We start from the raw sequence: 22,339 nt of genomic DNA, 5'->3' as shown, positions 1-22,339 counted from the left end.
CTTCCCTAGTGAGACCACATCTGGAGTACTGGGTCCAGTTCTGAGTACCCCAGTTCAAGAAGGACAGGGAACTGCTCGAGCAAGTCCGGTGGAGAGTTACCAAGATGAACATGGGGACTGGAGCACCTCCCTTATGAGGAAAGGCTGAAGGACCTGGGTTTGTTCAGCCTGGAGAAGAGAAGACTGAGGGGGGAATCTTGTCAATACTTACAAATATCTGAAGGGTGGGTGTCAGGAGGATGGGGCCAGACTCTTTTCAGTGGTGCCTAATGACAGGACAGGAGGAAAAACTTCTTTCCTGTGAGGGTGACAGAGCAGCGGAACAGGCTGCCCAGAGAGGCTGTGGAGTCTCCTTCTCTGGAAATATACAACAGCCGCCTGGATGCAGTTCTGTGCCCCCTGCTCTGGGTGTACCTGCTCAAGCAGGGGGTTGGACGAGATGATCTCCAGATGTCCCTTCCAACCCCTACCGTTCTGTGATTCTGTGATTCAAAATACAATAAAATGTATCACCTACCCTCAAACCCTTCCCATTACTAAACATTGAAATAAATGAATCAAGATACCCAAAGCATTTACATATATTTCATCCCTTAAATATTAATTCCTATCTTCAGTAAATTTATCTGCAAGGTGGCAGCTTTATCAGGAAGTCTACCTCTAAATAGTTAGCTGAAATGTGTCCTAAAAATTTAGAAATGTCAGTTGACTACCACTGTGTTTTATGTTATCTTTGGTGAATTAATCCTCACCAAATGAATGATAGTGGTTGCTTCATGTCTAAATCTTTGTTAATAAGTATGAACATTAAGATGGATCAGAAGACTGAAGTAATTGTTTGGTTTATGATTTTATTCATGTTAATTCCAAACATGATCCTGTCACATAATGCCAGAAATTAATTTCAAGAAAGGATTATACATAGATTAGCTGTCCTATTTAAAAAAAATAAATAAAAAAATAAAAAAATAAAAAAAACCCCACACACGTGCCCAAATTTATGTATGAGAGATCACATTGTGAAACAATTTTTATTAGCACTGCACAGGGTATTCTATAAGGTACAAGAATTAGATATATTGCTTTTAAATATCATTCAAACACATATACAAGTAACTAAAGTAATTTCTATTTTATGAATTACAACAAACTAATAAACTTAGAGCTGGATATAAATGATGAGAATAATGTGAGGAGAAAATGTGAGGAGTATAATAAGGAACAAGTTGACATGGCAAGTATGCTATTTGCTTAGTGACATGAGACTGATTCACTAAAATATACTTTAGTATAATGTGTTAAAATGATGGTCCTCACTAGCATATAATAAGAAATAACAGGTAATGTCATTCTGAAGTGGGATTTTAAAGGGGTTGTTGTGAACTTTTGCCATATCTTCTGTATTACTTTCCCACTGTACATGTATATCACTGTACATATGAACTTGGTTAAGGGTTTAATTTTCACATCTTTCACTTTTCAGTATGCAGGAACAGACCTTTCTGCTTTGGTGTTACAAAAGTAAAATTAGAAAAAATAATTGGAAAGCAAATTACTCTTCAGGTTCACTGACTTGTCCTAAATCTCACTGAATTTTTTCTGAAAACATTTGTGAAACTCAACCTTTTGGGGTCAAAGGAGTAAAACTATGTAAGTTGTCCTTTTAATTACTTTGTTTAAATTTTTGGCTTAGGTTTATGTGGGAGAAGAAGTAGATCATCTCTAAGTTCTCTTGAAAACTGTATCCTAAATTTATCTTTAGTTCTCAGATGTATTTTTTTCTGATGCAGACTGTTTTCAATGCTTCAACACTAATCCTGTTTGAATTGTGTTAAGGCTGTTTTTTTAATTCCTAAAATCCTTTGACTGCAAAATCATTTTATATTTTTCTTCTTGCCTTTCTATTTTGTTCTATTTGAAACATGTTTTATGTCAACTACTTAGAAAATCGTAGATGAAAGGAGACTTAACTCTTAAGACTGATAATGGGATGGTGGCAGTATTTATGATTAAAGTACACAAAGGAAAGTTTCTAACATAAGTATCTAAAGATGATCAGTAAATCTTTACTAACCTAATAAAAATGTAGTCCTGGAAACATTTTTAAGCAAAAATCCCCATGCTTTACCACTTATTGTTTATTTCTTTTTTAACATAAGAAACATAGGCAGGACCCAATGCACAAAGTTTTAATTCTAGTAGAAAATGTGTAGACGATGGAAAATTCAGACAGGAGTCAGTGAAACTCCGGGAGTAAGAGAAAACACATTAAACATCACTAAATAATTAAACATTTATTGAACGTCCTTTTGTGCATGACTATGATTAGGACTTTGTGTGCTGCATTTCTCCCTGACAAATAGTGTATTAATTAAAAGTGCAGTTATGAAACTACTAAACTGCAATTATTCATGTGATTAGATAGAACTGAGAAAATAATTCCTATTGTTGTGTTTTTAAAAATGAGATCATAAAAATACAGTTCAGATGTAATGTTTCGGATATCTTACAAAGAGATATAGTGCATGAAAAGCAACTACTGATTGGTGTTTCAAATTTTCATTCCACAAACCAAGGGTTACAGATTTTGGTGATGAAGTGGGCCCAATTTCATCTCTGTGGTAAAAAGCAGAATACTGCAAATTTATAAGGATACTTTTGTATTTTACATTAAAGCAGGGTGCTCCAATGCATTACGTGTAGCGTAATGCTTTCTTCCTAGTTTCTTTGAATATCAGTAAATTTACTCCTAAACTTGAGATTAATGTACTTAAAATTAAAAATAATACTATGAATCATATATAATATTTCATTATGTTCTTTTTCCTCGCAGTTCAAAATGAAGAACAAAAGCAGCAATAACTTTGGAGAAAGTAAAAAATTTTTTTTTTTTTTCACATTTCAGCTGGCTAAATTAAATATTTTTTTTCCCTAGCTTTAATTTATCAGAAGGCATTAGAAACATTTGTGTGTTGGAAGAAAAGATTGCAAACTCTTTGCTTGAGAGTAATAGACATTATAGCCTGACATTCTTAAATATTCTGCTTAAGTAAATGCAAATGCACTATGCATATGAAAAGAAGAATATTCATGCTCACTGGTATATTTACTGTGTTATTTACCTAAGATACTTAAGTAATTCTTAGCTTCACTGTCTCTCTAATAAGCAAGCGAATCATTCTCTGGTATTTTAATTTTATGAGCTCAGTTAGACAACAAAAGTGAAAATAAAACAAAGGAAAAAAAGGGAAAACAGCATTAAGGATGTGACTTTATTTTTAAATTCTTCTCATATAACAGCTGGCCCTGTGACCTCATACCCATCATGTTTGTGTTGCCTCTGGCCTCAAAGACTTCTCTGAATTTGACAGACTTACTTACAGAGTTTATTTATGTTTCCTGTCAGTGTAATTGGGCTTAACAATACATCTTTATCTTTAGAGCTAGTTTGTTGTGTATTGGTTCCTCAGGAAAAAATATCTTTTTTCCTTAGAGAGGTTTGTGTTTGTTATGTAGACTTTTATCGACCATATATGAAAGATCATGTTTCCAATGTCTGATGTTGTAAGTCCCTGATATGAAAATTTTCTTTTCTTTAGCTATCATTATTTGTTATTTGCATTTAAGGGTCTGTGAAAATTCTAAAATATATATCTTCTTAAGTGACCTTAAAAACCAAATAACTTTTTCTTTCCCTATCTTTTATGAGGTTTACTAAAAAAACAGTTTCAGATTAAACTAGTTTCCAGTTTGTGAAAAAGAAGTCTTGTCACAAGCTTAGGAAGCTTAGGACTTTTTTACATGTAAAATTTATTTCTGCCAAATTGGCAAATGTGTTTTTCTTTTTTCCATTAGATTTCTCTGTCTCATGTATGCTATTACAGAAAAGTAGAGTTTAAGATATGCTGTCACTTCAATGAGTAATAACTCATCCTAGTGAATTTCAATATGTCAAGACAAGAATAAAGCTTGATGGAGAAGGGAGAGAGGCTGGGAATAGGTAATCCAAGTGCAGAATAGTTCACCTTCATTTGTGTAAATACATACTCTGTAAAATGAACAGAAAATCACTGATTCTTCAAATTTCATTTTGCTAAACTATTTTTGTTGTTTGTGATCATCAGTTATGTCTAAAAATTGTCATTAAAGTTCCATTTTGAATTTGCACTAGTAAATATGCTATGGCACCCTGATGACTAAATGACCACATTTTATATAGCTGTATTTTATATTGTCAGATAAAAGAGAAATTTATTATTAGAAGTTACCTCTATCTGTAACAAAGTTTAAAGACCAGATGTCCTACAGCAGTGACTTCTGCTGGCTGCTTGAACTATGCTACTATTTCAGCTTTTCAGAAATAATAATTCACTGTTGTACTGGTTTTGGCTGGGATAGAGTTAATTTTCTTCATAGTAGCTTGTATGTTGTTATGTTTTGGATTTATGATTAAAACACTTGTTGATAACACATGGATGCTTTAGCTATTGCTGAGCAGTGCTTACACTGAGTCAAGGCCTTTTCTGCTTCTCACATCATCGCACCAGAGAAGTGGGCTGGGGGTACACAAGAAGATGGGGGGGGCACACGGCTGGGACAGCTGACCCCAACAGACTAAAGGGACATCATAGAAACATAGAATGAACTGGAATATTTAAAATAATGAGGAATTTAATAGTTAATGTTTACTATCATAGAATCATACAATTGTGTGGGTTGGAATAGACCTTTAATGATAATCTAGTCCAACCCCCCTGCAGTGAGCAGGGATATCTTTGACTAGATCAGGTTGCTCAGAGACCCGTCCAGCCTCACCTTGAATGTTTCCGGGGATGGGGCATCTACCACCTCTCTGGGCAACCTGTGCCAGTGTTTCACCACCCTCAGTGTAAAAAAATGTCCTCCTTGTATCTAGTCTAAATTTACCCTCATTTATTTTAAAACCATTACACCTTGTCCTATCAAAACAGGCCCTGCTGAAATGTTTGTTCCCATCTTTAAGGACTGAAAGGCCACAGTCAGGTCCCCCTGGAGCCTTCTTTTCTCCAGGCTGAATAATCCTGACTCTCTCAGTCTTTCTTCATAAAAGAAGTGTTCCACCCCTCTGATCATTTCTGTGGCCTTCCTCTGGGCCCTCTCCAATGGATGCATTTCTTTCCTGTGCTGAGGACATATCTGGTGTATGGTCATATGGTATATCCCATACCATATGATGTCATGCTTAACAATAAAAGCTGGGGGAAGAAGGAGGGGGGGAACACACATTCGGAGTAATGGTGTTTGTCTTCCCAAATAACTGTAGTGTGTGATGGAGCCCTGCTTTCCTGGAGGTGGCTGAACATGTGCCTGCCAATGGGAAGCAGTGAATTAATTCCTTGTTTTGCTTTGCTTGCGCGTGTGGCTTTTGCTTTACCTATTAAACTGTCTTTATCTCAATCCATATGTTTTCTCAATTTGATCCTTCTGATTCTCTCCCCTGTCCCACTGGGAGGGAGAGAGCGAGCAGCTCTGTGAGGCTGAGCTGCCTGCTGGGGTTAACCCATGACAGTAGTCAAAATTGCAAAAGATTTCAGGAACAAAAAATGTACAAAATGTGAAGGATGATCAGTTATAGGATACCATCTTAAAGGTTATATAACTTAAAAACACAGTGACAGCAAAACAGGAGGCTGAACAGAGCACTCTGCTCTACTACTTAGAAAAATCATTTTGCATTGTTCACTGTGAGACCTTGAGAGAGGTCTGTTCTCATCCATCCTCTCTAGAGTGCCTCCAGCTCATGGAAGCACTGTCATGTCCATTTGTGGTTCCACTCAAATCTCCTCCAAACCACTGACCTCAGAACCACAGCAATGTTAATTTCAAAAAATACAATAATATGAACGCAGACAATTTGAACTACCATCACTCATCATGTTTAAAAAGCTAGTGTAAAAACATAAGATTTGTTAGACACGTATAATTGAGATAGGTTTCAGGTCAGGAAATTGAATCCCTTTTTAGGCATTAAATCTGTGAAAAAAAAGAAAAACTTCAAGCTCATACCTCCCTTATTGTCTTCCACTTACTATTTTTAGTGTTTATCCTCTTTAAGTTTTAGCTGTATGGATCCCGTTCTCTGCCACATATCTCACCCTGTACATTCTGCTTAACAACTACTTTACCTATCTTACTCTGGAAGAGGGTTTCTAGAGTTAGATCTAACAATAAACAATAACAATATACCTGAATCCCTTTGGCCACATGTAATTCAGGTTTTTGGTTCAGAATGATATTCTGGTGTGTAATGAAACCCTGATCACCCCTGTGTGCTAGCTCAGTTTACAGAATGTTTTTGGAGCACTGGTTTGTTTGGCAGAAACTAAACTGGAAGTTCCACTCCAGGTATGCAAAGAAGGTAGACCAGCTGCTGATGGTGGCGTCAGAACCATGACAACTCCAAAATACATTGTCATGGAGACTTTTAGGGCTGGAAACCCAATAAAATCTCATCAGAAATAATATTCAGGGATTTTACAAAGCTTTGGTGCCAGGACATCAGCCCTAGCTGCTTGATCTGCTGATCCCTGTGCAATGCTCCAAATAACTTGTTAGTGTAGAAATACTTTTTGTTGATTTTTAGGATTCATAGATATGAGAAACTCCTTTCTCTTATACACTGAGAACTAAAGAGTTATTGTTTGTGGTGGTTTGACCTTGGCTGGCCATCAAGTGCCCGCCAAGCTGTTCTCTTACTCCCCCTCCTCCGCAGTACAGGGGGAGGAAATAAGATGAAAATATCCCAAAACCCTTGTAGGCTGAGATAAAGGCAATTTAATGGAAGAAAAAGCAAAGGCGACATGTAGAAGCAAAGCAAAACCGAAGATTTATTCCCTACTTCCCATCAGCAGGCAATGTCCAGCCACTTCCTGGGAAGCAGGGCCGGCCTCATTACACATAGTGGTTACTTTGGAAGACAAACATCTTAATAAGGAATTCCCACCCTCCTCCTCTTTTCTTTTAGCTTTTATTTTTGAGTGTAACATCACAAGGTGTGGAATATCCCTTTGGTCAGTTTGAGTCAGCTGTCCCAGCTGTGTCCCCTTCCATCTTCTTTCTTACCCACAGCTTACCAGCTTTTGTGGGGAGGTCGAATAGACAGCCTTGATGCTTTGTGAGCATAGCCAAGCAATATCAAAGCACTGGTGCTTTATCAACACCATTCTAGTCACAGGTGCAAAGCACAGCACTATATGGAGTGTTATGAGGAAAGTTAACTCCACCCCAGCCAGACCCTAGCTAGAAGATATTTAATATATCAAATATTCCTAATTAAAAATATCATACCTTCTTTCTGTTCAGAATAATCATGATGTATAATCATATATTATTCAAATTATTTCAAAATTTAATGGTGATTGAGTGTTGTGTAACTACTGTTTGCTTGTTTTTAGAAAACATTTCCTTTAGCAGGATCTTGTGCCATTTCATCAGATTTGGTCATATGAATTCCCTCATATCATCTCTCCACTGTAACTACTAGGGATGACCATTACGGTTATATGGTTGGGGACTTGCATCCTTTACAATATATTTTGTACATATATATATATGTATATACAAATTTGACATTAGAAGGAGTTTCTCTGACATTGGTGTATTCTCTAGATTGTGCAAACTGCATAAAGCTGTACCAGTGTTCAAAGTAGGCCTTTTAGACAGTTTGCTTGAACGTCCTAGAGGGAGAGCTTTACATTAAAACAAAAGCAGCTAAAAACTATGAGAACTACTGGTCTTTGGGGAGATGGGAAAGGGTCAGTAAGCTTCCTGTATAATTATAAATTTCTGGCATTTCTTGGCAGTTTTCTGGCTTCATCCTACAAGGCAGCTCTGAGAACATTTTAGTTTACTTCGTGTAGTTAAACTGCATGAAGTTTCCAGTTCAGTTTTTTCCCTCCTACTTCTCAAAGTTTAAAACACCTTTTTCTCAACACCACAATAGTGGATCTCCTCCAACTTCTATATTTTATATAATCTCCATCTTTTCATTCATTTTTCCTGGTTCAGAAGAACGTAGTCCATAATGTTTCTTCCTTGAGTACTCTGTCTTATGTTCTTACTGTCCACATACATGCATGGCAAAACTCTCCTATCTGAACAAAAATAACTGGTGTCTGTGGAGGAGAGCCAGTGCATGTGTTTCCTGTCTGAAAGTACTTCAAAACCAGTACCTTCCCCTCCACTCCCCACCATTTTTCTATTATAATTTCTAAAGTAACTTATTTCCCAAAAAAACAGGGTTTGTTTTTTTTTTCACTAATGTTCATCCCATTAATATTTCAGACTGTCAGTTTGACAAATTCAGAAAAAAATTGAATATTAAAGGAACAAGGGGAATTACTCTGTATGCTTTCAAAATGCATGAGGACTGTGAAGTTCTTTACATGAAAAAGGCAGATCAATCTTACTTTATCTCATCTAACAGCAGCAAAGGTAAATTACAAAGCATGTGGCAAAGACACATAAATTAGTAGTTTCCAGAAATTTAGCACTACAATAACTGTGTCAATCACATTAAAATCTTTAAAGTAGTAAGAACAGATTTAGGAAGAGGTCTTGTGGAATTATGATTTACAATAAAATTTGTTCTTTGAGTCAAAAAAATGTATTTGTTTGGCTTCAGTTTAAGTAATATGCTGCATGAATACTAATTATATTGCTTTAGAAAAATAAAGACAAGCTTAATAAATCAGATCATTAGGCCATGCAGTCATTTATCTTGTTTATGATAGCAACAAATACTTTATTTCTTTAAAAAAGACAAAATGTATACCTACAACCAAAAAGTACACTAATTACACTAGTCTCCATAGGAGATCAAAACTACTATTTTTGAAATTAAAAGCAAGAAAAAAAAATGTAGAATCATAGCATGGTTTGGGTTGGAAGGAACTTTAAAACCATTTAGTTCCACCCCCACCTGCCATGGCAGGGATACCTTATACTAGATGAGGTTGCTCAAAGCTCCATCCAACCTGGCCTTGAACACTTCCAGAGATGGGGTATCCCCAACTTCTCTGTGCAATCTGTTCTAATGTCTTACCACCCTCACAATAAAAAATTTCTTTCTTATATCTAATGTAATCCTACCCTTTTTGAGTTTAAAACTGTTACCCCTCATCCTATCACTACATTCCCTGACATAGACTCCCTTCCAGTCTTTCCTATAGGCCCCCTTTAAGTACTGGAAGGTTCCTATAACATCTCTCCAGAGTTTTCTCTTCTCTAGGCTAAACAACCACAACTCTCTCAACCTGTCCTCATCGGGGAGGCGGTCCAGACCCCTGATTGTCTTTGTGGCCCTTCTCTGGACCATGTGCAGCTGGGGGCCCCAGAGCTGAACACAGTGATCCAGGTGGGGTCTCACCCCAGCAGAGTAAATGGGGAGAATCACCTCCCTCAACCTGCTGGCCACGCTTCTTTTGATGCATCTCAGGATGCCATTGGCTTTCTGGGCTGCAAGCGCACATTGCCAGCTCATATTCAGCTTTTCATCCACCAGTACCCCCAAGTCCTTCTCTGCAGGGCTGCTTTCAATGCAGTCATTGCCCAGCCTGTATCCATGTTTGGCATTGGGTACATTATCATACATTATCATCATTGGATACATATCATTATCTAGACTTGACTCTGGCAAGTATTATGAGTTTTGCTTTAAAGTATTGCAAACTGTGGGCATTCCCCATACCTCTTTATTTTAAACTGAATTGCAGGTAGTAGATAAGTAGATATCTGTGTCTGACTAAGGATGTAAACACCAGAAGAGTGGGAGTGAGAGTTTTTTTAAATTTCCTCAGCAACATTTGCCAGATCCTGTTCAGTTCTGAGATTCTTCTGCACATGGAGTTAATCACTTCTGCTCCATTGCTATTCTTCTGGAATTTTAGAGTGCTTTGTAATACTCTGGTTAAAATATATTTGTTTCTCTTATTTAAAAAGAGGCTTATAAGTTGTTATTTTGGGGTTTTTTCTTCCCTCAAAATTTGTAGTTTCTCCATATCGATCTGGAACATTATTTGGTCCAAGCATCTACAAATACACTGGAAAATATTTGTGAGGAGAACACCTCGAGTGGAATATAGTGGTAATATTTTAAATTAATCTGTTTGTAACATCCAGCAAATATTTGGGAGGCATGGGTTGGGCAGGGAAGGATATACTGTAAATCCATTTAGGTATTTGTCATATAAAAATAATCTTATGGCATTTACTTTCTGTTACTTCTAGTGGAACTTATTTGCTTAAGTTGTGCTGCTTTCTGGCAAGACAATGTAAAAGACCCTTTGATGAAACAAACAAAAAAAATGGTCCTCTCTTTACCATCCTCACTGCCTGCCAGTGTATATAGTCCTATACTGGTACTTGATAACAGGGAGGTTTTTTTGAGGCAGGGGAACTTCTAACAGTCTGTTACCAGCTATCTCAGCTGATACTCTGAGCTAATCTCTGCTTATATCTATGAGAAATAGTGATACAGAAACACAAAATAAGTTTGATACTTTTTCTTTCAAAGAAAATAATTATTTTCTTACTACCCATGTCCTTGGAGCACATGTTTCCAAATTTTTCTCTGTAATTTAAATTAATAGCCAAAACAAGAAAGCATTAGTCTCCTGGGATTTTTGCTTTTGTATTCCACTATGAGGAACGTGGCAGATACACTTATGTGACCGTATTTCCTGAGGTGCATGTGACAGTTTGGAAGATGATATAGTGTTCTTTGAAAGATGCATGTGATCTAATAATAGAATCATAAAATGGTTTGGTTTGGAAGGGACCAAAGATCATCTGGTTCACCTCCAATGCCATGGGCAGGGATATCTTTCACGAGATCAGGTTGCCCAAAGCCCCATCCAACCTGACCTTGACATCTCCAATGACATGGCATCCATAATTTCTCTGGGCAACCTGTTCCAGTGTCTCACCACCTTCCTCATAAAAAATTTCTTCTGTATATCTAGTCTAAATCTACCCTCTTTCAGTTTAAGACCATTGACCCTTGTCCTGTCACTACAGGCCCTAGTGAAAAGTCTCTCTCCATCTTTCTTATAAGGCCCCTTTATATATTGATGATTCTGACATTCCCTCAATATCTTTTTCTCTCAGAACTCCTGGGAGAGGTTAGCAGGGTCTAGCATGGTGTCTTAGCATCACCCTTAATGCTGAATCTGTATTATTAAAAGCCTGGCAGCACAGTGCTAGTTGGTTTCTATTGAATTTAAATATTGCTACAGATTTGTTTTTTACAGCCAGGAGTTTTTTGAGAGCTTTACACATACTCCTTCCCTCATCAGCACTTTTCAAAGGAACCTAAAGTTCAGTGGTCAGAATGCTTACCCTGGGATTCAGAGAAATGGACTTCAGACTTCAACATGCTCCACAGAGAATGAACTTTGTTTTGATCTCCCAGCAATCACCATCTCCACATATCGTTGATGAGAAAGACAATGCTGAATTTCTGTGTCATCCTGTCCTAAAGGAAAGTATGGAAAACAAACATATGACTTCAACAAGGTAGAGTAGTGAATTGCATTCAACACATGGGAGATGTTAAACGGAACTGATTCTCAGATCTCTGGCACTTCTGAGTATGACCAGGAACAATTGGGTGCAAGAAGTAAATTTTATACGTTCATACTTGAAAAATTAATTCCTCATAACAATTTTTTCTTTGAATTAAATTATATTCTTCCACTGGAGATGTGCTTAAAACAGATACAGGAGAATCTAAAGAATTAATTTTAACAGTTTAAAATTTTACTTTGGTTACTTACTTTGGTTACACTGATGTCACAAAATCCTTCACCAACTTTGAGATTACTTTGCATTGCCAAGTAAAGAGTTGATTTTGGTGAAGGAAAGCTGTAATGTGTTCTCTTGGGTACAGGACCATGGTCCAAACACGCAAAACTCACACACACACCCCCCACACACATGCAAAGAATTTGGAATCTACTCCTCAAATCCTTAACAGTGTTTGCAATTCCACTGTCATTAATTTTTATTCACTGCTAATAGCCATTAAATTTAATCTAGATAGATGTCTACATCTAGATGCCTGCAATCCAACTCTTGAAATGGGATTTTCCTCACTTAACTTGTAATGTATACATCAAAATGAAATTAAGTATGCCATAGGCAATCTAGACCATTAGCTTAGTTCCCTCTACTCTTGTCATGTATATTATGATTACACCAGCTATAAGTCTATTGAGATAGAGACATTCTTTCCTTTTATGTTTGTACAACAGTAAGCACATATAAGTCCTGAGGGTACAGACATAATCATAACATAAATGACACAAAGAATGTTCTTCTAGGAATTATTTTCAACATATACTTTTGAAGCAATTCCTTTTTTCAAGCATCTGTGTAGGTGTGTGGGAGGGAGGGTAGCAGAGAAGGTTTGAGGAACTTTTTGTCAGTCATATTAACTACCAATTCCAAAATAAATAACTCCAAGTTAATTGTTGTCAAGTGTTTTATTAAAAGATGAGAACATAAATATTTATATTATATTTAAAAAGATTTTGACTTAGATTTTGTTTTAAATAAATATTGTATCAATAATTATATTAAAGGAAACATTTGAAAGTTAAATGAAACCATATTCATGCAGGTCTAAGTAGTAATCAATTATTTAGATTCACCACTTCAAAGAGAATGTTAGAGTTTGAAGATGGAGTGTCATGCATTCTCTCAAGCTTGCTATTAACAATTCTAAACATAAAATCACATGCACATTCCTTAGAAGGAAATTACAATATTTTTGAAATTAAGTGTCACAAATTAGGGAATGATACAATTAAGGTTAATCATGTATAAGGATGCTTAGTAATGTGATCTTTAATTACATTTTCAACCCACAAGATACCTGGTTTCATATTTAGTAAAAAAACCTGAATAGTGCCCATCAGTGTTTTAGTCATTTAATGTTTAGATATTGAGTTTTATCTAGACTGCTAGGACTCTTTTTACAGTGAAAAGAGAGCTATAAGCACCACTAGAACACGTTTGATTTTACTGATTTTAGGAAGGATTCAATTGTCTTCTGTCATAGGTGAAAAAATAACTTGAACTGTGAACGCTAACAGGCTGCAAATAACTGCGGGTGTGTAAATGTCCAGAACTAAGCTTATGAACTCTCAGGCAAAAGGCTCTTACTTGCTAGCTGCAATGGGTACAGGTTAGTTGTGCATTTTGCAACATTTGGATTAAACAATACTGGAATGTCCTGGATCTTTTATTTAATAAAGGAAGGGACAGGAGAAAGAAGCACCCACTGACAGGCTGATTATGTATTGTGGAAGTGAGGGACCACAACCCAGAAAGAAGAGCTGGTCCCAAAAAACTAGGGTTCCTGTAAAGAATAAATTATTTTGGAGAAAAGAAGAGGGCCCAGAAAGAAGACAATCCTTGCTGGAAGAAAGACCTTTCTGTTGGGAAATATAATGCTGTGTGGTCTAGTGAGTGAGCATGTGAGGTAGTCAAGCATTCTAAATGCTCCAGTCTCGTTAGTTGTTATCCAGATCCACCACCTGGATCCACCACCCAGATACCCATTATTCAGATCTATTACTATTTGTCATTTACTCAGTTTCACCTATTAACGGTGCTTTCAGGGCTCTTACCTGTTTTCCGCACTCCTGGGGGAGTCTGCAGCAGGAAAACATGCAACAACTATGACCTCTCCAGGAGCTTTGACTTCCACCCCTCAAACATTTGACGCTTCTGTTAGAAGCACGACAAGGCCCCTGCTGATTAGACAGGCCCCAGCCAGTTGTTACACAACACTACAGGTTGTCATTTATTGTGTCTTGCCTGTGACAGCCTCTTAAAGTGACTACCTTCTCGATTTGTTCCATGAAGCTGTCTGAGACAGGTAAAGAAGTGAGTAGTAACAGCTAATTTAGAGCATGGCATTGGTCAGATATACTTAAAGTTATTTTTCTCCTTGCAATAATTACATTGCATTTATTAACATTTATTGACATTCAGTTTCTCTGTGATTAAATTAACTTCTTTTACATAGTCCTTATGCAAGTCTTCACAGTCAGTTTTAGCTTTCATTGCTGGAATAGTCAAGTATCATCAACAAACATTGTTCACCATGTTTTCCAGATCACTGATTAGCATAGGTCACAGCATCAATGCCTGCAGGAATCTCCTGTTATTTTTCCCTCACTGTGAAAAATGATAATCTGTTCCTATCCATCTTGTATATTTAATACAAGTGGTTATCATTAACTTTGAATAAATATTTGCACTTATCCTATAACAGCTTAATTTGGGTAAGGGACTCTAAGAAGGGCTGTCAATAACTTTTTTGAAATATAAGCATGTTTACATAGTGAATTACTTTTGTTTAAATGTTTATAAATTCCTTCAAAAAACTTAAATACTTTCTAAGACATTTCTTTCTGTGAACCTTGTTGACTCTTCCCATCATATTTACCACCATCTCCATTAATTCTATTCTCTGCTATAACACTTTCAAAGTAGAGAAACCAAAAAATTTTTTTTCATAACTCTCCATATTTTCCTAGAGTCCTTTTCAAGTTATCAGTTTAGTTGACATTTAAGAAGTTTTCTGTTGCTTTTCGCAACTTCCCCATTCCTAGGAAGAGTTTTCTGGTTAAGTTTGTCATGGTTCAACCTCAGTCGGCAACTGAACACCACACAGCCACTCGCTCACTCCCCCCACCCCTGTGGGATGGGGGAGAAAATCGGAAGAGCAAAAGAACTTGTGGGTTGAGATAAGCACAGTTTAATAATTACAGTAAAAAGTATAATTATAATAATAATGATAATGATAATGATAATATAATAAAATAGAAAAGGAAAAAAAAAAAGGAAAAGGAAAAAAAAAACAGAAACACAAATGATACAACCACTCACCACCCCCTGACTGACGCTGTCTGTCCCTGTGCTGCGATTGCTTCCTTCCTCCCCCGGCCAGCTCCCCCCAGGTAACATACTGGGCATGACGTTACATGATATGGAATATCCCTTTGGCCAGTTTGAATCTGCTCTCTTAGCTGTGCCCCCTCCCCTCCCGGCTTCTTGTGCACCCGGCAGAGCGTGGGAAGCTGGAGAAGTCCTTGACTAGTACAAGCACTGCCCAGCACCAACCAAAACATCTGTGTGTTATCTCAACGTTTTTTTCATGCTAAGTCCAAAGCACAGCACTATGTCAGCTACTATGTCAGTGAAAAAAATTAACTCTATCCCAGCTAAAACCATGAGAACTTCCTTCAGAATTCATAGGCATATAATATCTGTTTCTCCCAAACTGTTAACAAATGGTAATAAACTTGCTAAACCAGACAGTATGAGTACTATTCATCCACTTATCTATTTGAAGTATTTTCTGCCAGTATTCTCCTGTAAGTCACTTCCTCTGATTCTTCTCTCTGATGTGTGAACTTTCTTTTTTGTTGCTGCATAGTGACAGTGCTGCAAAAAAAATCTTTTCATTAATTATTACTGAGTCATCTAGTTGCCATTCAGATTCCCTATAGGATTCTTGCTTCTGTTATGATTAAAGCAATTTTATTTAGCAGTATTCTATTCTCATAGCTTTTCCCCCTCAAAATCTTTTTCTGGCATGCTTCATATCAGGGAATTATTTTTGTTTATTCAGTCCAGGGCTCCTTTTACAATTTTGTAAGATTCAGAGGACAGAAAATGACCCTACAAAGCAATTTTTTAAATATCAGAAATAAGACAACAATCAATCAGTCATTAATACACTTCCAGGGACTCTAAATTTCTTCTTTGATACTTTCTAGGTAATCACTGTCGAGACTCAGTTTTACTTAGTTTAAGATTTGGTGCTATTAAAGTTACATAGGGAAAAGCATTAGCAAAGAAAATGTTTGATACGTAAAGAAAGAAAAGATAATGGAAATACTTGAAGGAAAAAATAACCATTTCTAAAGAGAAGGAGACCTGTGTGCTTTATGATTAAATTTTATGCTTTGACACTTTTCAATGCTTGGAAAGCTAGTGATAATAAGGGAAATTACTTCTTAGTCTGAGAAGCAGCTTAAATGAAACCAATAAAACCTAAATAGTCTAACTTTTGTATGTTAGTTAAATGTACTTTTATCTCTCAGAGCTAAAATAGATAATGAAACTTGTTACTTAAGGGACTTATCAGTGAAAGTGGAAATTTTGATAATTTTATTTTGCATGTCTAGGGTGTCAGAATTACATATGATTAAAACGTTGCTGCCATGGCTAAGAGGGAGTCCTATTGTTATGAATTAATACTGTTTAAGAGAACAAAAATTGAGTTAATAGATATTCCTTTTTCTCTTCTTTTCAATTAGAGATAAAAGTTAATTTCTTTTTCTGTTCCTTAGTGTCTCAAAACACATTTTAAATGATCTAAGAAGAAATATAGATAATTCCTTAACTTTGTAGTCCATTTAGATAAGCAAAAATAGCTACTCTTAGATAATAAAGAAAGATCCTGTTGGAGGACTTAGGGTTAGACACTGATGATTGCAGATTGCTTCTTTTTCAAGGGATGTAAGGTTCAAAGGGATTTTTAAGCAGATATATAGGAAAACTTGGCTGACAGGAACAGAATAACCTCTGGTGTCATTTGGCTGAAGAGAAGTGGTAGATTTTAAAGTCACAACTATGAAGGAACACCAGGCACCAAATTAGGTGAACTGAATTAAGAAAAATTGAACATTTATCTATGAGGTATAACATGGACTTTAGACTGTGCTGGCAGCTTTCTAAACATATGAAATACTTATATATAAATATATATATTTAAATTTTTATATCTATACAAAATATAATATTATTTTACATTAAACATAAAATGTCTCTTTCCTAAAGGGCACTGAACTTATTGGACCAAGTGAAAAAAAGGACAGATAAGATAAAAAGTGAAAAGTAACTTTTGCTATCTTACAAATAGAACACAGTGACAAAGTAAAGAACAAAAAAAGTGGTCCTCAGGCTTAGTTCAGTAAGATAATTACTGAATTGCACTGCTATTAAAACTGTTGGTCCTGAAATTAGAGTCCTAAGTCTGTCTATTTAGGTAAAAATATTGGCAGCCTTAAAATAGATCAACTTTATTTAATATTTTAGAATTGCTCTGAATACTGAATATTAGATATTTAAATGTGTTGTCTTTAAAAAGTAAAACTTCCAGATTCATTCTATGCCTTGGTCGATTGTGATGTCTCTAGCACCCTGATAAGCATATATTACAGTCATATTTTTGATAACTCCAACTTAAGCAATAGATACTCTTCTGAAGTGATTAGTTTTAATTAAAAGAGGAGCAAAAAGTAGCAAAATTTCAGACAATCTGCCATTTTGATGGCACCAAGTGTAGAAGTCCTAGAAATATGTATTTCTTAGTTTTCATGTCTGAGCAGAAACCAACCAACCAGACAAAAAATGATGCTATTGAAACCAAGAGAAAAGCGAAGGAATACACGTTCAATGTTGCCTTTAATTATAAAAAAGATACATATGCAAAGAAATATAATGTTATGAGTAATACTGGTATGCAGAATTGGAGAGAAACGTAGATTTCAGGCTTGAAATGATTTGTCATTTACCATGAATTGCTGAAAAGACAAATGATAGCTTGCTGCTTTACAGTGATTTTTAGTTCATTTTACCCAAGTTCTTTGTTAGGGAGCATAATATCAGTTTGGTGCAGGTGTCAGTGTTTGGCATATGCTAAATGAGATGTGGCAGCTTAATCTAATTTAAAAAAAAAAAAAGATCAGTAATGAACACTCTAATCAACATAGTACCTCATATTTATACTGATAGTAAATGCAATATTAATCTGAGGTCTGTATACTATTCCATTCTCTAAAGTCAACCACATAACTTTGTTGACTGCTAGAACAGTGTTGCAAAAGGTGCCTGCAGGGATGGGTGAACAGACGATTGTAGCAGGCATATAGCTTTTCTTTTTGTGCTACACATGCAAGAGAGAACTGAAGATTCAATCTTCTCTTTCCTATCTCATTATGAGGAGGGGAAGAGGTAATGTGTGTGTTTCTGGCCTTTGGACTCTTTCTCTGCCTCAGAAACACTTGAGAGCAGATATCTGCCTACAGCCATAAAAGCTATTAAAAAATTACAAAAGCTCAGATCAGCAATAGCATTTTGCAGTTCAGCCCGGGTTTGCAGCTTGAGAACTGAAAATATCTTGGGTCTGCCAATGAGAAGTAGTGCCTTTGGGAAGACATTATAAAAATTGTATGGGGGTTTGTAGCCTGACATGCAGGCAAGGAAATAGAGGCTTACAATAAGGATTCTAAGGTACATTTTAGTATTTTTCAGAAGTGACCTAAGCATTTAGATGCCTGACCTCTAAGTGCCAAAACCACTTTTCAAAGCACACAAACTCCAACCCACTTAGAATGCCTCCGCATCAACAATTTAGTTCAAATCATGAGTGCACTTTGAAATAAATCTCCCAGGTGCGAACACTCCTCCCACCCCTTACTATCCATCACGTTGCACAGCACACGCTCATCCACTCAGGAATCTAAGGACCTACCAAGGCTTGCCTTGGCCTGAGCCAGCTGTGGCTTGTTGCATCAGTCTTAGAGCTCAAGTGACTGATGCCTGTCCTGCTGTAGCTGAAGCCCTTGGAATACCATATGTGGTAAAGCTCTTACGTCCCTCAGCTGTCACAGAGTAACAGACAGCCACCCTTTACATTAGGTTCTGTGCAATTTTCCAGCTTAAGCTGGGACTCAGTGAGAAGAAAGCAGTCAGTGATAAAAAAGCATATAAAAGTAGTCCCAATTAGCTCCCAGGTCTGTGAAGTAAGGGACAGCACTCCTAGCCATGATGTGACTCATTCACCATAAACCATCCCACCCATTCTTGAAGGAAACTGCATCCATCAAGCTTATGAGGCAGGGGAACATCAAAAGAGTGGGCATTGTACCACAGATAAGAGGTAGGTAATAGGATGAGGGTTTATGCATAGCAATTTGAACTGTATTATTATTATTATTGATTTTTTTTATTCATTAGATAACATGGACTATTAGATGGTTAAAACATTAACTAGATGAGCAATAGGTTTCTGTTGTCATATACAGAGTGTGATCCCTTTTGACCATAGCAAGATTTTGAGTGAAGTGGTACCTGTGGAGAAACAGAATTCAGGACCTCAACACTGTTTTGTCCCATAAAATCCTTGTTTCTTGTAATTCTGGACTTACTGTTAGAATCCGATCTTTGATATGTCTTTGGCACCAGAATAAGACCAAAGATGGCTTTATCTTTCTTTTACAGAAGTGATATCCAGAATATCTCCAATCAACAGTTGTGAGGCTGCATGGTAGCCAGCTCATTCTGTACTTCTTCTCAAAGGGTGTTTATCTGAAAGGGAAGATTCCTATTAAAATAGGGTCCTTGGTTGACCATTGTCTAGCAAAGTTCTTCAAATCATCTGTTCCAAAAGAGAGTGTGTTTTAGTTTCTAATCTATCCAGAATATCTGTCCTTAAAAGTTTCCTCACAATCTTTTCTGCAAGCCCATTCTAGTGGCATGTTCTCAAATTGCTTGCTGATGTTGAATACCTGTAATTTATGACAAAAAGTCAGCATGGTTTGGGTTTGTTTTTCTTTTTACCCTGCCATGATAACCAGGTCCAAAGTGAGATCTCTAAGCTGGAAGATTTTCAAGACCTGGATGACTTTTTGTCTACCACATGTCCCAAATGTTGTGATTTTAGGTGTTTAGTAGGTTTGTCAGTAACCCAACAGAAGTTTGCTTAAGTTGTAGAATGACATATGTAGATACATATGTCATATGGCTTTCTTTTTTTTGTGGGGACATTTTTTTGTTTAGACCCTTATGCAACAGCATATTTAAATAAAAGTTTAGACAGTAAAGAATTGATTAGAAGTGCCATATTTCATGGTATCTATGTCCTTACCCTTTTTTGCTAAGTCTAATTTCTCTCAAATTACTTTAAGGTTTATTAATTCATGTTGCCTGTAGTGGATGGCAAGAGGAAGTGCAAGTTTATTGGAACGTCAATCACAATTCCAATGAGTGACACATCCAGTAAGTCCCTATTTAACTAAGGTTAACTTGGCTCATGTTTTTTTGTTTGGGGCTTTTTGTATGGTTTTTGGTTTATTTTGGGGGTTTTAGGGTCTTTTGACAGACTGGGTTAATTCCAACAAGCTGTTTTAGGTAAGATTTTATTTAAACAGCTTGCAACCTATTTCATAGTCTAAAACATATACACATGCAAAGCTACTACAGGGACACATTATGCATTTACAAATAGAAAAGCAATTGTCAGATTCACAGAATTTCAACACAAACTTGGCAGATTTTCTGCTTATTCCTGGCAGTGCTGAATGTATTTCAGTTCTTTTTTTTTTTTTCTGTGTGTACTAGGCCCAAAGCCAATGCATACACCCACATATGGGGAATGCTTGGTACAACCAGATGTTAAGAGATGGATTCTTCTAGTGTTGGCATCTGGGCTAGGTCTGCTCCCTTGGCACATCCCCCTCTCTGACTCCTTGATTGGTTCTGCTGGCTGCTGCGACATCTGTTCAGCTGTCTGAAGGCTTGGTAAAATGTTGCTGTGCTTCTTTATCTTTCTGGATGTCAGATTTCTTTGATACTCTCAGGAGTATGTACAATTTTAATTTTATTCCGTTGTGCTGGTTAATAGGGCAAAGTATGGATTTGCTAAATGATCCATCTCAAGACACAAGACCCTCATAGATGGAAGGAAAGAACTTGGTCTCTGTGTGTCTGTTTATTCATTGTGAACTGTAGAAACTTTTTAATGCATTTACATTTCCTTATATAATTTACATGCTTTTTTTAGTTTTCTATTTTTTTCTTTTTAAATAATGAGTAACCATACCATATCTGCTTTAAAGAAAAGCGCTCATTACTTATGCTGTGTCTATAATATCCATCCCTTTAAAAAAGGACCCTTTGTGATCACCAGTTCATTATTTGAATAATTTCTCTATTTTGAAAAATTGAATTATATATAATGTTGTATTATTTTTTTGCATACTTTAATATTTGAATATTTTTAATAGTTAAAAATAAAGAGAGGAAAAAAGACCTGGGGTGGTAGAAGGTTGTGATGATACATTCAACGCTTTCAAGTATTGTGCTGCTAAACCTAGCTGTGATTAACAGCATGTGATCCCTTCCTGTGACCATCAAAAGTCTTTGAATATGTGTGAGGTTTTTATAGGCTTGAAGTTCATAAGCAAGTTAATATACGTTGCAGCATACGAAGTAATATTAAAGATTTTTTTTCAATCAAAAAATGAGCTGGATCCTGACTTCTTTTGGCTACTTCTTTCAAATGCCGTGTGTTTGTATTTTTCTCAGATCGAAACCCCTTCCTTTTTTGAATGGGACTGCAGCACCTCTTGCTCCCCACCTCACTCCGCACCAGAGCCACAAGACTCTACTCTTAGGAAGCTTCTTCCCTTTGGAATCTGTGATCACTTGAAAGATGCAGTGACTCAGACCAGCTTCTTCAAAGCAAATATTGTTTAACCACACACAAGAGCAGAGCAATCAGAAAAAGAAAGGTTAAAACAACAGTTCTAGTAGAGATCAGTAATTCCTTTAAGAGTTAGGTAGGTTTAATTTATGTCGAGTGTTTGAACTCCTCTGAGAATACAGTTAATGTTGTCCTCTCATTGTTCTTTCTCAGTTACTGAAATGAAATGCTTTGTTTCATTTTGTTTAATAAAGGAACTTCTTTTGTGGTTTTTTTTTTTACTCTTTATTACTGTTTATTTACGATTATGATTTTTTCTTTTAGTAAAAAGTATGTGTGCTTTCAAAATCAGTTTTGAATATATTGCCTTTGTACTTTACTTCTTACATTACAGTTTGAGACAGACAGTTACTAGCCAGAGTGGTTACCCTTAAAATAAAGGAGAACTATTTCCTCAGCAAGACTATTTGGCCTATCCACTTTCCTTTCAGATTTGTGCATAAATTAGTTGAGTAGAAATAATGGCCATGTTTAACCTTATCCCAGAAACCTAGGCAATGGTGTGGAAACCCCCCCCCCTCCCACCTTTGAACTATTGATATATTTTACAAATGAGATAATCTTTGGGATAGTCTGACTGGAGAACAGGTATCCCCTTTTAAAACGAGCAAAGGGAAAATATAACTGGAAGCATATATTGGAATAGAATAGTAAAAGAAATCCTCAGAGTTCAATGCTGTAGGTATTCTGCTATAGACTCTCAGGATTATATTTATATGTCGTTGCGGATCTTCT

The 22,339-nt window shown here is 36.4% G+C and overlaps 1 long non-coding RNA gene across 1 annotated transcript in view; it reads right to left on the bottom strand.

Annotated features, from left to right (window-relative positions):
• LOC142054896 (uncharacterized) overlaps positions 1-15,267 on the bottom strand; it is a 30,795-nt gene extending 15,528 nt beyond the window's left edge. Inside the window, exons 1-2 of the long non-coding RNA XR_012659712.1 lie at positions 14,938-15,267; positions 11,377-11,512 (exon numbers count right to left, since the gene is read on the bottom strand). This is a non-coding gene — a long non-coding RNA (uncharacterized LOC142054896). The remainder of the gene's footprint in view (positions 1-11,376; positions 11,513-14,937) is intronic.
• Between the last annotated feature and the right edge of the window lie 7,072 nt (positions 15,268-22,339).

The sequence above is a fragment of the Phalacrocorax aristotelis genome, chromosome 1 (genome assembly GCF_949628215.1).
Source record: "Phalacrocorax aristotelis chromosome 1, bGulAri2.1, whole genome shotgun sequence".
In the NCBI taxonomy this organism is placed as follows: Eukaryota; Metazoa; Chordata; class Aves; order Suliformes; family Phalacrocoracidae; genus Phalacrocorax; species Phalacrocorax aristotelis.
This window is presented reverse-complemented; position numbering and strand designations above follow the sequence as displayed.